The 13,975-nt window shown below is 41.5% G+C and overlaps 1 pseudogene; it reads right to left on the bottom strand.

Moving 5' to 3' along the window:
- Nucleotides 1-10,711: 10,711 nt before the first annotated feature.
- Nucleotides 10,712-12,851, bottom strand: LOC147448167 (uncharacterized; annotated as a pseudogene).
- Nucleotides 12,852-13,975: the final 1,124 nt, after the last annotated feature.

Genomic DNA, 13,975 nt, shown 5'->3' with positions numbered 1-13,975 from the left:
GATTATGTCATTTGACATACATGTGGTAATCTCTTCAGGAGGGAGATTGTTGATGATATTTTCATCGATTATCACATAGTGCTCTTGGATTAGAGCGGGTTTTTTGGCATCATTTGAGCGGTTTTTCTCACTTGTTCGTACATTGATCGCCATATTTGCTGACACTTCTCTTAGACAACTTATGCCAGCTTTTGTTGTATTTTGATAGTACTTGGTGCTTTGGCTATTGTCAGTTGATCGATTTGTGCTTGGTCTTGTCACAAGTTATCGCCATGGATTTGGCATGTACATCATTGTTGGGGTTTGTGCTTTTCCATACAAAGTTTGATGGTTCAAACTTTGAGCATTGGAAAGCAAGTATGCATGATACATTGACTCAGTTGGGCCAAGTGTTGCCACTATAGGCCTGGATGCTAGGCCAGAGTCTATGACTGAAGATGAGTGGGAGGACTTGAATGAGCTTGCACATTCGACGATCATGTTACACCTTGGTGAGTCTGTCTATCACATGGTTTGGATGCATGTACAGCTAGAGAGTTATGGCAAAGATTGTGCAATGTTTTTGGCACAAATGAGTCTAGAGAGATGCCTACAGTCAAAGGACAATTTTGCAGACATAGAGATGTTGTGTGTTGGCATTGTGGTCATACATGGCATGTACATAGGCATTGTTTTTGGTGGATGAGACAACGCAGCAGACAACACAAGAGGGATGCTATCACTTTGGATGATGTGGGAGCAGATGTAGCGTATGTGGCTACGCATGACGCAGATGTTGACTTTGCTTCCATGTTTACTCTTGACTTTCTTATGTCGGTTTTTGACGACGACACATTACCTTCGCATTGGATACTAGATGTGAATTCTAGATTTCATGTCACGCCGAGCCGTGAGTGGTTTAATGCATATGCTAATGGTGTGCATGGACATGTGTGTCTAGCTGATGGTTCAGTGCATGACATAGTTGGTGCAGGAGATGTCAGACTATTGTTGCCGAGTGGTACATCATACATGTTGCAAGATGTACGCCATGTGCCAGGTTTGATCCATAGCTTAATCTCTGTGAGTTAGTTATTACGAGACAACAAATACCATGTAGTGTTGGATGAGCACAATTTCACATTGCAGCATGGACAACTAGTCATAGCGAGAGGTACTAGTGTTGGCACGATTCATGCAATGCAAGTATGTCATGTACGAGATGGCACAGTCTTCGTATGTACGCAACCATGCAGAGAGACGAGGCATGTCTCCTTTATGGATATGTTGCATGATGCTCCAGTTTGTGAGCATGTTGAGCGAGTTGTGCAGACATTTATGCAGCAGGGCATGTCATTCGTGGATATGATGACAGATATGGATGGTGTGAGTGTTGAGGATTCAGCCGTGATTCAGTTATTCATGGATATGCTTAGGCCAGAGGTTGATGTGTGTGATTTAGAGCTAGGCATTGCTCTTGCCACACAGGGTTCAGGACAGAGAGATGCTCTTGGTGCGCATGTGACATGCAATGGACACGAGGATGGATTCAAGGGATCGGAGTTCGGGTGTCAGGGTGATTTCCATGAGTGGAGTTCTGAGCCAAATTTGACTGAGATGGTCAGATTGGTAGATATTGCTAAGATTGCATCAGCATTTGGGAGTCTCATGTACGAGATACTGATCTCGAGACCCAAGATTGTATTTGCAGTAGGTGCGTTTGCAGTGGAAGTAGTTAGTCGTGCAGTGACTCACGTTGGCCTTGAGCATAGGGGCACTTTGCAGCGTATGGTGAGATACCTGCAGGATGTGTGCGGCTTTGGTGAGGAGTATGGTGTCGATCCCTCTATACTTTCTCTACAATGAGAGCTGGATGCACACAGATTTAGTGAGCCAGTGGGGGTGTTGGCAGAGATCATACTTGTGATGGCCTTGTATAGGGTTTGTACGGTTTTATTTTCTCTCTCATGGTCGCATTAGCCTTTACGTGGGAGGTTATTGGGGAAATGCCCCATGTGGCCGGTTAGGCCAGGTGCCTGCCCACTATACTTATTCATTATGTACCTAATAGAATAAGGGGGCTCACATGTAGAGAGTGTGTTTTAGCCCCTACAAACACAAGGTCTCCTCTTCTCCTCTCTTCTCCATTGCTGCACACACGCTCTCGCTCGTGCACTTCACCAAGACCTCAAACACCTTCGAAGGTGGAGAGAGCTAGTAGGGAATGAGGGTAGGGAAGAGGAAGAAGTATCATTTCATAGGAGAAAGAATTAGTTCCTCACTTATCATCACTCTTCTTGCTAGCATACATTATAGCATAGTAATGAAGATGGAGAAGATGGCAAGCTTAAGCATTGAAGCGTGGCTCTTGGTTGGATTTGCACTCCATAGCGAAGAGTGTTGGTGTAAGCTCTCAACCTCTACTTGCTTGGAGAAGGAGAGGGAGCTCTTGCACTTTGCACAATGCACAATGAGAGTGTGTGTGAGTGTGTGTGGGAGAGTATACCCCTCAAGCAACCCCCTAGCTTGCTTTGGTCGACCCCCCCTTGTAGCTCATGCTTGAAGCTCATTGGACCCCTCTATGCCTAGCCAATCACAAGCAGGAGGCATTACAAGCAACAAGGGTATCGTTGGGACAAGTGTCCCCCTTTCCCCTTTGAGAGACATGACTTGATAATGCAAAGACAATTAATTAAATCTCCTAAATGCTCATTGGACCCCTTGGGTGGCCAACCAATAGGCTTTAGGCACACCATGAGGGCAACATGAGGAGAAACTTGACAAGTGTCCCTTATGCTTTCTTTGTACCAAGTATGCTTGTGTGAGTGTGTGGGTGTTCTCTCTCATCCCCCCTCATGTAGGGCTTGCCCCCTCCTTGTAGGGATTGGATCTTTGACTATTGACACCTCAAGCCCCTCAAGCTTAGGCCCAATTCCCACCACAAGCTTGGCCCGTAAGCACTTCAAGCTTGGGTTGGGTTCTCACCTCAAGTACATCCCTATCATCTCAAGCATGTGAAGCAACTCAAGCATCTCAATCATCAAGCACCTCAAGCACCTCAGTCATCAAGCACCTCAAGCACCTCAAGCTTGGCCCAGGTTTCAGCCCTGGCTTACCTAAGGTCAAAGGACTTTTACACTAACTATTGGAGGTCTTCAATGAAGCTAACCCTAAGGTCTTATGCTCCATTGGTTAGCCTTTCTCTTTGATAGACCATCTCTCATTTGGGCCCCTTTACCATTGGCCCCGTGTTGAGATAGATCTATAAGCACATGTCTATATCTTAACCCTTGTTCTCGTTTATTCTCCCACATTAAATGATCAGTTTAATTTGAGAAAATCATTTGGGTTGGTTAGATATTAGATTTTATGACAAGAGTGAGAATCTTTACAATACTTTAAAGCTCACACACATGGCAAAGCAATTAGCCAAGCACTAGCCCATTGCACTCACACCTCCAAAAACAAATCCGTACAGACAATCACGTGTCTCCATAGGCCCCGCACTCTGCAATTGACTTCACTGGCTCACCTTCAACCCATGTCGCTGACTTCGAGTACATTCCCCATAAATTCAGTTCCCAGAGCCGTCTAAGTATATGCAGATTACTAATGTGGGAAATAAATCTAACGGCTTAAGAATTGCACGCTAAACTTTATCAAACCTTTATGGCCTTGTGCAAGCCAAAACACAGGTGGTCTTTTCTCCTACTAGCGTTGCCAAAAATGATGTTAGACTAACCAAGTAAACGTACCTTGTGACACTTATCATCGAGCTTTATCCAATGATCCACAAGTAAAAATTTACCATATGGCACTTGTCAGCAAGCTTTATCCAACGATCCACAAGTAAAAATTTACCATATGGCACTTGTCAACAAGCTTTATCCAACGATTCACGAGTAAAAATTTACCATATGGCACTTGTCAGCAAGCTTTATACAACGATCCACAACTGCTCCTATTTTTCCATTTTCCACTAAGGCCTAATGTAGGGCCAAAAAGAAACAACTTTCTCTCTTCTCCTGTCTAGGCATGTTTTAGCATGCCAAAAAGTTAGAAATGTAAGAGGGCACCCCCATAAACCCTACAGGTTGAAGGGCTCTTCAAACGTGTAGGGCCCTCTGGATTTGAAGCCGGGTCTCATACCCTTCGATAAACTAGTAAAGAAACCTACAGCAAATAGTAAGTTGCACTAACAAGACACACAATCAACAACACGATACCTTTTCCAATCGGTAAAATGGCGATACTCAAGTGTAATAGGTGCTTGAAGCACCCTCCACCGAAGATGCAGGGAGCTATTCCGAGTTTCTGCTCCAATTTTCATGTTGTTGTAGTACGAAAATGCTGGAAGGGCCCTGCAAATGCGCCTTTTATGGGCCTATGAGGAAGCCCTCTAACTGTTGCAACATGACCAATGATGCACGATGTTATTATTTTTTAATAGAAGAACAACTGAATGAACTTGAGAAAAAAGAAAGTACAAAGGCCCTTAAGGTAGGCTAACCTCGTTAATAAATGACATGGGGTGGACTCAAGGGGTCAACAAACCAAGTACAATCCACCATTGATCTAGGCTGGGTGGGGTAAAAAATTTAGGTTCCTTTCATTGCACTCACTACTCGAGCCCACGACCTCCTCCCACAAACTCCCACACCTTATCCAGTTGCCTATCACGCATCCGTGTAGAGATTACGAGCCCACGCATATAAAATCATGCCCCCTCTGGTCGCATGAATCTGACGGTCTAAAGCCCCCCCCCCCCCCCCCCCCCCCCCCCTTCCGCCCTACCGAAAAGGTGCCCCGTCGTTGATCCCACGACTCACACCCCGTGTTATTTATAAACGAGGGTAGGCTAACTTCCTCTATATGTAACACGGGGTCATAGTGAAGGGATCAAGGTTGGTAGTGAAAAGCTAGATCAAGATTCAATGAGGACCGCGGATTTTTTTGGCACCGTGGAATTGTAATCTTTGCAAAAAAAGTAATCTCGACACAGTCATAACTTTTGGCGGTGCCGCACGACGCCTTTTATTTGTGCACTGAAGTCAAGCTAAAAGTAGATTCCTTCATTTATGTTCGCACAAGTATGTGCAACATTCACTCTTCTTACTTTAAAGAGTCCAACTCTCGGTCCACATCAAAAAGTAATGCATAGACTCACACTGTATGTAATCTCGACACACGCAAGAGAAAACTTTCCCTCTCTTTGCCCCCCTCTCTCTCTCTCTCTCGCACACACACACACACACACACACACACACACATATACACACACACACACAAACACATTCACACCCACACACACACAACGAAGTGTGTTTTCTCATCCAATCACCTACAAGCACAACCTAGTGTTGGATTGGGATCAAGAAAATGTGGAAGGTGATCATATGGTTGAAGAGTTCTTTGATGAGGATTCAAGCAATCCGAGTAGTGAAAGTATTGATGACAACTTCGAGGTACTCCATGAAGAAGGTGATGTTCTTGGAGAAAATGGGCCTCTTGTGATCAAATGGTTAATATATTTTTGGATCCAAAGCTCTATTTGTCCACGACAAATTTTTTCTTTGATAGAGAGGCATATAATTACATGATAAGAGTGCTTCAAAGTGGCCTCTCCACAACATTGAAGACTCTTAAAACCTATGACTATAGAGACACGTTGGATTTGAAGAAGTGGCGCATGATGAAGGATGAGCTTCATGCTGGACGCGATGAGGATGAAAGGCTTTGTTTATATTTGAGAGAGAGTCAGATAGTGAGAGTTCCATGTGTTGAAGATTGGGAGGATATTGTATAGGTTACCCACATTGTCGAAGGATCAAAACACCAAGGGTTTAATAAAATCCTAATTTCCATCAAGTGCAAATGGTGCATTGATGTTAGGAAGCATATTATATCTACCATATATATCAAAGAGTACATAAATGCTTGTGGGTGTAGCAATGCAACTAACGCTTCTCATTCAAGATCATGGCGTCAAAGAATGGACCTGAATAAAGAGCCTCCAAATGTGATTACTACAAACATGTCGGATGTAGAGAGGCACCTAAACACCATCATGATCGAGCACAAGACAAGGCTAGTGATGGTCTGCTCTTCCATATAATATGGAGCATCAATAACTGTGATTGATTATATATGTCATGTAGGTAGTGCGCCTCGACGAAGAGGAGATAAAAAGAGAACAAGGACATCAAAGAAATGTGGTTGTCCGTTTAAAATACAAGTGATAACTACCAATGGGAGTAATGATGTTCATATTTATCTAAATACTAGTCATAGTGGTCATGTCTCAGGTTCAAGAAGTGATATATATCACTTGCCCGTCCATCCATCCATAATTGAGTGTTGCATGGAAGACCTCTTTGATGTCAGGAATGCTCGATATGTTGCTTCCATGTCATTGTCAAAAGAAAGATTTTACATGGAGCGAGCCTCCCTTCTTGACTGTACTATCTATAGGTTCTTTATGATACCGCATGAAATCAATATCTTGTCTTATCAAATGAGTTATCGAGGTAGCACTTTGTCTTGCTTCTTTAATAAATTGCTTTATATAGAGGATTCCCTCTAAGTGATTGATTGGATAAAGGTCGTGTATCAGATGATGATGATTGGGTTTCCTCGGGGCGGTCATCTATAGATATGTTAATATAGCACGTGAGTTCAACATAAGGGTTTTTTTTATTAGAAAAGATTAACAAAATTACATTAATAGAAAGGGGTTTTATTTTGTTTTGGAAATAAATAAATAAGTTTCTTAAGAAAAAGGGGTTGGTTTATTACTTTAGGGCATGTAAGTTTAGGGTTTTTTCTAATACCCTTTGAGTGCACGTGATATAGGTGATTTCTTCTAAGTGACCCCCCCCCCCCCCCCCCCCCCCCCCCCCCCCCAAGTGGGTTTATATGTATACGGAGGCTACGAAATTGTACAAAAGCAACAAGGTCATAGATTTGTCATAAGTCACAAAGAGTAATTAAGAATTCTTTTCTTCTCGCATTCAATTTTTTATGCAGGTGGTTTATCACCAACCGTACAATCCAAAAGAAAATAATGACAAAGATAGGCCTTTTATCTTGATCATTCAAGGCGACTGGATGCTGCAAATGGCCAAGCGATTCTCTACAAATAACACATGGGCTATTGATAGCATATTTAAAACAAACATACATGGTTTACCATTGTATGTTGCAGTGTTGCCAAACCAACAAGGTGTTGGCCTACCAATTTGGTTCATATTGTGTACGACTGTCATCATGATGTCATTACTTTAAAGTTGACAAATATTGTAGTCTTTGGGAGGATGGGCCACATTCTTCCATCAGCTATTGTGATTGATAAGTCACAAAAAGAGCTAGAGGCTATATCAAAGGTCGTGGATGAAGACCTGCATAGTTGGAGTATTGATGTCAATGAAACAAAGTATCAAGTTGCATGTCGTGTTATACTTTGTTGGTTCCATACCAAAAAGGCATGGGTGGAGAATCTATCATACTACTAAGTTAGTTAATTGTAACTATTTGATCTAAAAAAAAATTTGACCTCAACATATGCATGTTTGTTTTGAAAAGGTTCCAAAGAAGTTAAGGGACGATGTTTATATTGATTTTTCAAACTTAATGCACTGTACGATTGAATCAAATTTTGAAGGCAAATTTAAAGAGCTTTTGGTGAGGTATTCACCATACCCAATATAGTTCGTTATGTCACTAATGGATGGTGTGGGGGGGGATTGCATGGGAGAACCCGATGGCCAAGGTTTGGACGAATGTTTAGACATGGCAATGTTGACACCACAAACTTGATGGAGTGCTTATGGCAATATATTAAATATACTCTTTTGAATGCTCGGATTAATCGATCTATCTTGGAGCTCTTGCATGCATTTGTGGGTGATTCGAAGTCTGAAAGTCTCATGGGTGGTACCCTTTTGAGGTTCTTTCAACAAAAGCAAGAAATCGTATCTTTTCTCTTTCTTGATTGTCACAAATTACACGTTGAAGATTTGGGTTCATGTCTAATTCATGGTTTGCATGGTAGATGACTCTGGGCGATATGGCGTTCGAGGGGGAGGGGACAAAGATGCAGACAACAAAAATGCTTTAAGGGGAGAGAATCTACCTTTTAAATTATAAATGTAGGGTCACTTCTCTTCAAGATTCAAAGTACCACAAATCAGAGTATATGGTATCATGTCAGCTCGCAAAGCAATTATTGTGACTTTTTGGATTGGAGCAACCAATGTAAGCATCTTAATGGCGTTTGAATGATATTGTTGTCTCACTTTTCTTGTTTGAAATAATTTTTATATCGTATACATGAAGACGCATCCAATATCTACAAAGATGCCATGCATCATGATTTTGAAGCACACGATGGTGACAATGATATACAAGAGAGGGAAGATGATGTGGTGGATCTCATCAACCACCTCAAGGGTGCACTATCAACAATACAGAAAGATGTGTATTCCAAGGATCCCAAAGAGATTGAAGTCATCAAGCAACAGTTGAAAAACATGAAAGGGACGCTCTTAACATTTGTGAACCCTACGAAGATTGATCTTTCTACAAGGGGAAGTATTAGACAAATCTAGGCCCACGTTACAACAACTCGGTTTGATCATGGTGTACCACTAGTTTGTACAAATGAAGAACAACAAAGCATGGATCAACCTTCCAAACCACTTCTCCAAACGGGCCAACTTAGACGCAAGCACCAAAGGGTAGATCTCGTGTCCGTTTTGACAAACGGCCCCGTATTTGGTGTCTACATTGCTACACCAAAACCTTGCTAGTGGATTTCCAAATCACACCCATGTGTCACAGGTGCCATGCTCTCTTCCCAGTTAGCCTATGCACATCAGAGAAAATGTCATACAAACTCTGGTGGGTCAAGCTTGCCATTCACGTTTGTAATGAAGCTGAGAGTTTTGAGGGGATGATCTCTACTTGTCAATCTGGTGGTTCAAAGGATGTTGAGTATTGCTTTACATTTACCTAAGAAAACGGGGAACAACTGCTAGATATCAAAGCTTCCATCGTCAGATGACTAGTTTTGTATTCCTCTAGTCGAAGCCATGTAATGAAGTATTTATGACAAATCTTTTTCATGTATCTTTTTTAATACAAGCGGTAAATTTTGAGGAGTTTTATTCTATTTTGATTTAATACAAGCATTATTTGTGTGTCATTAAGAAACCCTCACTGAATAGCTCAAAGGTAATCACAATAGTTCGTTTTCTATAAATTTTAACCTTTCTGCCAACATTTCTGAACTCTGCAATTAAAGTAATCTCAGCACGTTGTGTTAAGATTACTTTTTCCACAGACAATTCCAAATTAGCAACTCTTTGGAAAAAAGTAATCTTGACACGCCGTGCCGAGATTACTTTTTCCACAGATAGTTCCAAATTAACAACTTTCTAGAAAAAAAGTAATCTTGGCACGCCGTGCTGAATTTACATTTCCCACGGACAATTTGAAATTAGCAACTCTCTAGAAAAAAATTAATCTCGGCACACCATGTCGATATTACTTTTTTCCCATAGAGCTGGCAACTTAGAGCTGGTGCTAGGAAAAAGTAATCTCAGCACGTCGTGCAGAGATTACTTTATTGCCCGAATACTAACTTTTTTGCCGTCATATGTTATCCCCCTTGCCTGGACAAGGTTATATGGGATGGGTAAGAGGCATTGGATGCTTATTCAAATTCAACACATGGTAGCCTTGATCTTGATTCCTAGCCCTTTCTCTGAAAGATCAAGCTCGAGGCCTAAGACATGAGTGTGCTTGGTAGAGCCATCGGCTAACAAACAGACCGAGTCACAAGAAACACACAACTACCTACACCAATAGAAGCTAGTGGTTTAAAAAACTTCAAAACTTAATTGATCTATATGTTAAAAGAAGACCAACAATAACTAAGAAGAATATCGCGGTAATCTCTACACACTATTATTTTTCTTAAAGTTGCAATTTTGGACTCTTCCAGAAGGTGAACTCTGCACACTTTGTGCATAGACTACTTATTTTTCGGAGCGTTGCAATTTCGGACTCTATACCATAAGGTAATCTCTGCACACTGGATAACAATTGCTTTATTCCCATACAAGGCAACCTCCATGTTGCAATAAATCTAGTAATAGCTGTCATGAGAGCGTTTCAGCAAACCAATTCTAAAAGGCAATCACACATAAATAGCGATTTGACTCAATGCAACCACAAGGCAACCATAATGTCGCAATAAATCTGGTAATAGCTGTCATGAGAGCGTTTCAACAAACCAATTCTAAAATTCAATCACACATAAATAGCAATTTGACTCAATGCCCGCACAAGGCAACCATAATGTCGCAATAAACCAATACTCGCTATTTGACTCAAGCAAGCATTTCAACAAACCATAAATTCGCACTTACAACCATAACAAGAGAGTTTCAACTCGGCAATTCTAAAAGGCAACCTTAACAAGAGTGTTTCAACAAACCAATTCTAATAGCTATTTGCACTAGGGCTCTCAAGGTGAGCTTTTACAATTCTATAATGAGACAACTTTTTGTACAGAAGGGATACCACAACAAGGTTCCGTTGACATTAACATCGATACAAAGTGGGCCGAAATAGTTCTGTTGACATAAACATCGATACAAAGTAGACCAATCCCCTCCAAAGTTTTCCATCGATACAAAAAATGTGATTTTAAAAAGACAACAATCGTGGCCTATCCAAGTGTGACCTCACCCAAAGCCTTCTTCAATTAGGCATTGAGCTTGTTTCTTGTGAAGTCAACCTCTTCATGGGCAAACCAATTATTTTTTAACTGAAAACATACACAATGCATTAGAAAGAAAAAAGGTTATGAGGTTTACACTTTAGCGAGTGCTTCAATTAAGACAAGCAATTACCAAATTTTCTTGAGGTTTTTGATCTTTGATTGTGGTCTTGATCAATAACCTCATTACCATCATCACATAATAACCACAATCGGTTGAATTTGGCTGTTAAGGACACTATAACCAACAAACATGTGTACAAGCCACCAACAGATTATTCAGTACACAATGCAACAACACACAATACTAAATTGCGCCATAAACCTGTGCAATGATGAGTTCTCAAGCTTCCCAAGGATCTTCTAGTTCTTCTTTGACTTGAAGGTTTGAACAATGCGTACTAAAATGCTTTAGTACCCTTCAAGCACAAGCACAAGCAATCGCTTAATTGAAAGTACGGAAACAACTTGACCATTATGTTTGGAGCAAAAACAATGCATACCTAGACACGTGTGGTAAGAGTCTCTCCATGCAAACAATCGAAAGCGAGTCAAAGAGAAGTAAAGCCGATCGTTGTTGGAAAAGAGCAAGTATGTGTATGAGATGGGCACTATAAAATGCCACAAGAACCCAATGAGATCTATATAAAGAATACACATTTAGACTTGAAACTTTGAAAGTTTTGATACTACGATAATACATAAAAGTAAAACATCCATACCCATCCGAAATGGGGAAGAAGGTAAAAATGTGAGATCTTAAATCAAGCGTCCCAAAGAAATTGCTGAACGTATGGTCTCCTATAGTACGCTCAGAGACAAATGGGAACTATAAGCTGTCTACCCACCACACAGCTGAGAGAACATCGGGCAGCAATATGCTTTCCGTCCACCTATGAAGTAGTAGTCTAACAAGTGAACAGAGAAAAAAAATATAATGTTACTTATGCATAAAGTTTTTTTCCTCACAATGCAAAAAGGTTGATTGTCTTTGTTGAAGCCTCAAGATCTAAAACATCGTCAATGACATGGGCATCTAACCTCGACTCAAGCCCAACTCGAGAAGACCGCAAGACAAAAGTAACTCCCTTACGGCACCTATGAAAAAACGCACACACTTACACTGTTTACTTTGCTAATTACACTTGAAAGATTTACACGCAAAAGAGTAAATCTATGTTAGTAACAAAACTATCAAAGAACCGATCCATATTGCATTCGGGGCTCTCACACACAAAGTGATCATGGCTCAACAAGAAAGTAATGGTCTCGACATGCGCAAAACTAGAGGTGGATAATGAACATGCTACGATAACAATCAAATTATAACTTGAAAAAATATCAGCAATTGTCATTATAAAGAGAAATGGGAGTGTGTAGTTAAGGAAAGTAAACTTACAATGAAAGATCATCGTCTGAAAATTTAATGTCCTCTTCGTTGGCACTCTCATTTTCCTCTCGAGGGATCTCAACATCATTTGGCACCCCATAAGTGTGAGATTTGTATCCGCGCTTAATTTTCTCCTCTATCTTTGCTACCCTACTCCTCATGTCTGCTTCCCATGCAATCTTTTGTGCTTCAATCCATTCCTCTTACCACTCTGTTTGGGATTTTCCTTTTGGGTCAAAGACTCTATTCCATTCTTTGGTTGCCCGCACATGTAGGTCTTTATGAAATTTTCTTTGTGCCACCCTAACCTTATGTGCAACATCCCCAAACCTTGATATGCATTGACGTTTAGATCTACGAGACATTGGTCGTGGTCGTTGTTCACTAGTTCTACAACGCCCTGTACGATTCTCTGGAACTTGAACATTTGTGATTTTGTGCACATTCTTTAGATGTTTAATAAGAAGACATCGCCTTTCGTAATGCACCTTTTGGTCAATACATGTTTGCAATGCATGACACTCACGAATAACCTTCCCATTTGTTCCCACAACCTCAATGAATGGAGACAATTCCTGACAATGAAACCGAAAAAACATTCAATTTTTCTAATCCCTATTACATGCTTCAAAAGCCCCAAATCTCCAGAGACACACGCAATTCATGACGACATTGTGGACATACCTCATGATTCGCCATCTTATCGTAGAAGGACTACACCTTGGACTTCCCTTGAGTTGAAGCCACTGATATTGTAATCTCTGTACACCTTTTGAATGCCCTCAATAGTAATCTCTGCACACCTTTGAAATAACTCAGTAGTAATCTCTGCACTCCTTTGAAATACCTCAGCAGTAATCTCTGCACAGCTTTGAATGACTTCAGTAGTGAAGTAGGACAGACCCTACACTCTGCACACAATTCGGCATATACCATATTGAAAAGTTTAACCTTCAACATCTATCAATTTATTAGAGGTGCATGCCCTTCCATCCATTCTTGGGGCCATAAAGTCAAATGCAAAGATGAGCTTCTTGATACAATAGTATAGCAAAAAAATCGGCACTAAAGCAATACACTTGTATACAAACAGACTGGCAAACAGAGCCTAAAATGACCTTTATCTCCAGCTTCAAAACTGCATTTTCGAAAGTTTTGCGACGTCGACGATTCAAATGTTACAAAGGTGTGCAGAGTTTGCGCATCCCTTCATGCAACCTCACAAACCAACTCGGTGTAGGCTCTGCGGATTCTGTGTGGAGAGGTCAGCACATGCAAAGTGGGCGGTTTTGTGCGCAGAGACAACGCAGTGGATAAATGCACACAGCTGCGCAAGCAAGCACCTCGGAGCAGTTTTCGTGAGCAGGTGAACAGAGTGAGTGCAGAGTTTTACGAGTAGGTAACGGATGCAGAGTTATTTGACATGTTCTTCCAGCGCCCTCCAAAATTCGACTTCTTTAAGAGCCGCTTTCGCTTTTCCTCTGGCCTTCGTGCCCCCAAAATCCTCCCACTAAAAAACATGAACGACCGATGTAACTCCCACCCTCGATCCCTTCAGTATATCCCCATGCTACATAAGGCTAAGGGTGACTCCCTAGTCATTATTTTTTACACCCCCTATGTCAGGAGGGACCGAGAGATCGTGGACCGTCGATCCCACCTGGCAAGGGGGTGTCCCGAGGGCGACCCTCGCAAGGCATGAATGACCAGCGCTGCACGATATTGCTTGGTAGAGATTGCTGAGGAGCGTGGGACGCCACGTGGCGCAGAGACGCGTGAGCTACGTGGCAGATAGAGTAGCTCTTCATTTAGGTCGACAAAAA

Source organism: Adiantum capillus-veneris, chromosome 11, assembly GCF_014529385.1.
Source record: "Adiantum capillus-veneris isolate H3 chromosome 11, ASM1452938v2, whole genome shotgun sequence".
In the NCBI taxonomy this organism is placed as follows: Eukaryota; Viridiplantae; Streptophyta; class Polypodiopsida; order Polypodiales; family Pteridaceae; genus Adiantum; species Adiantum capillus-veneris.
The sequence above is the reverse complement of the archived record's forward strand: the minus strand, read 5'-3'. Positions and strand labels throughout refer to the sequence as shown.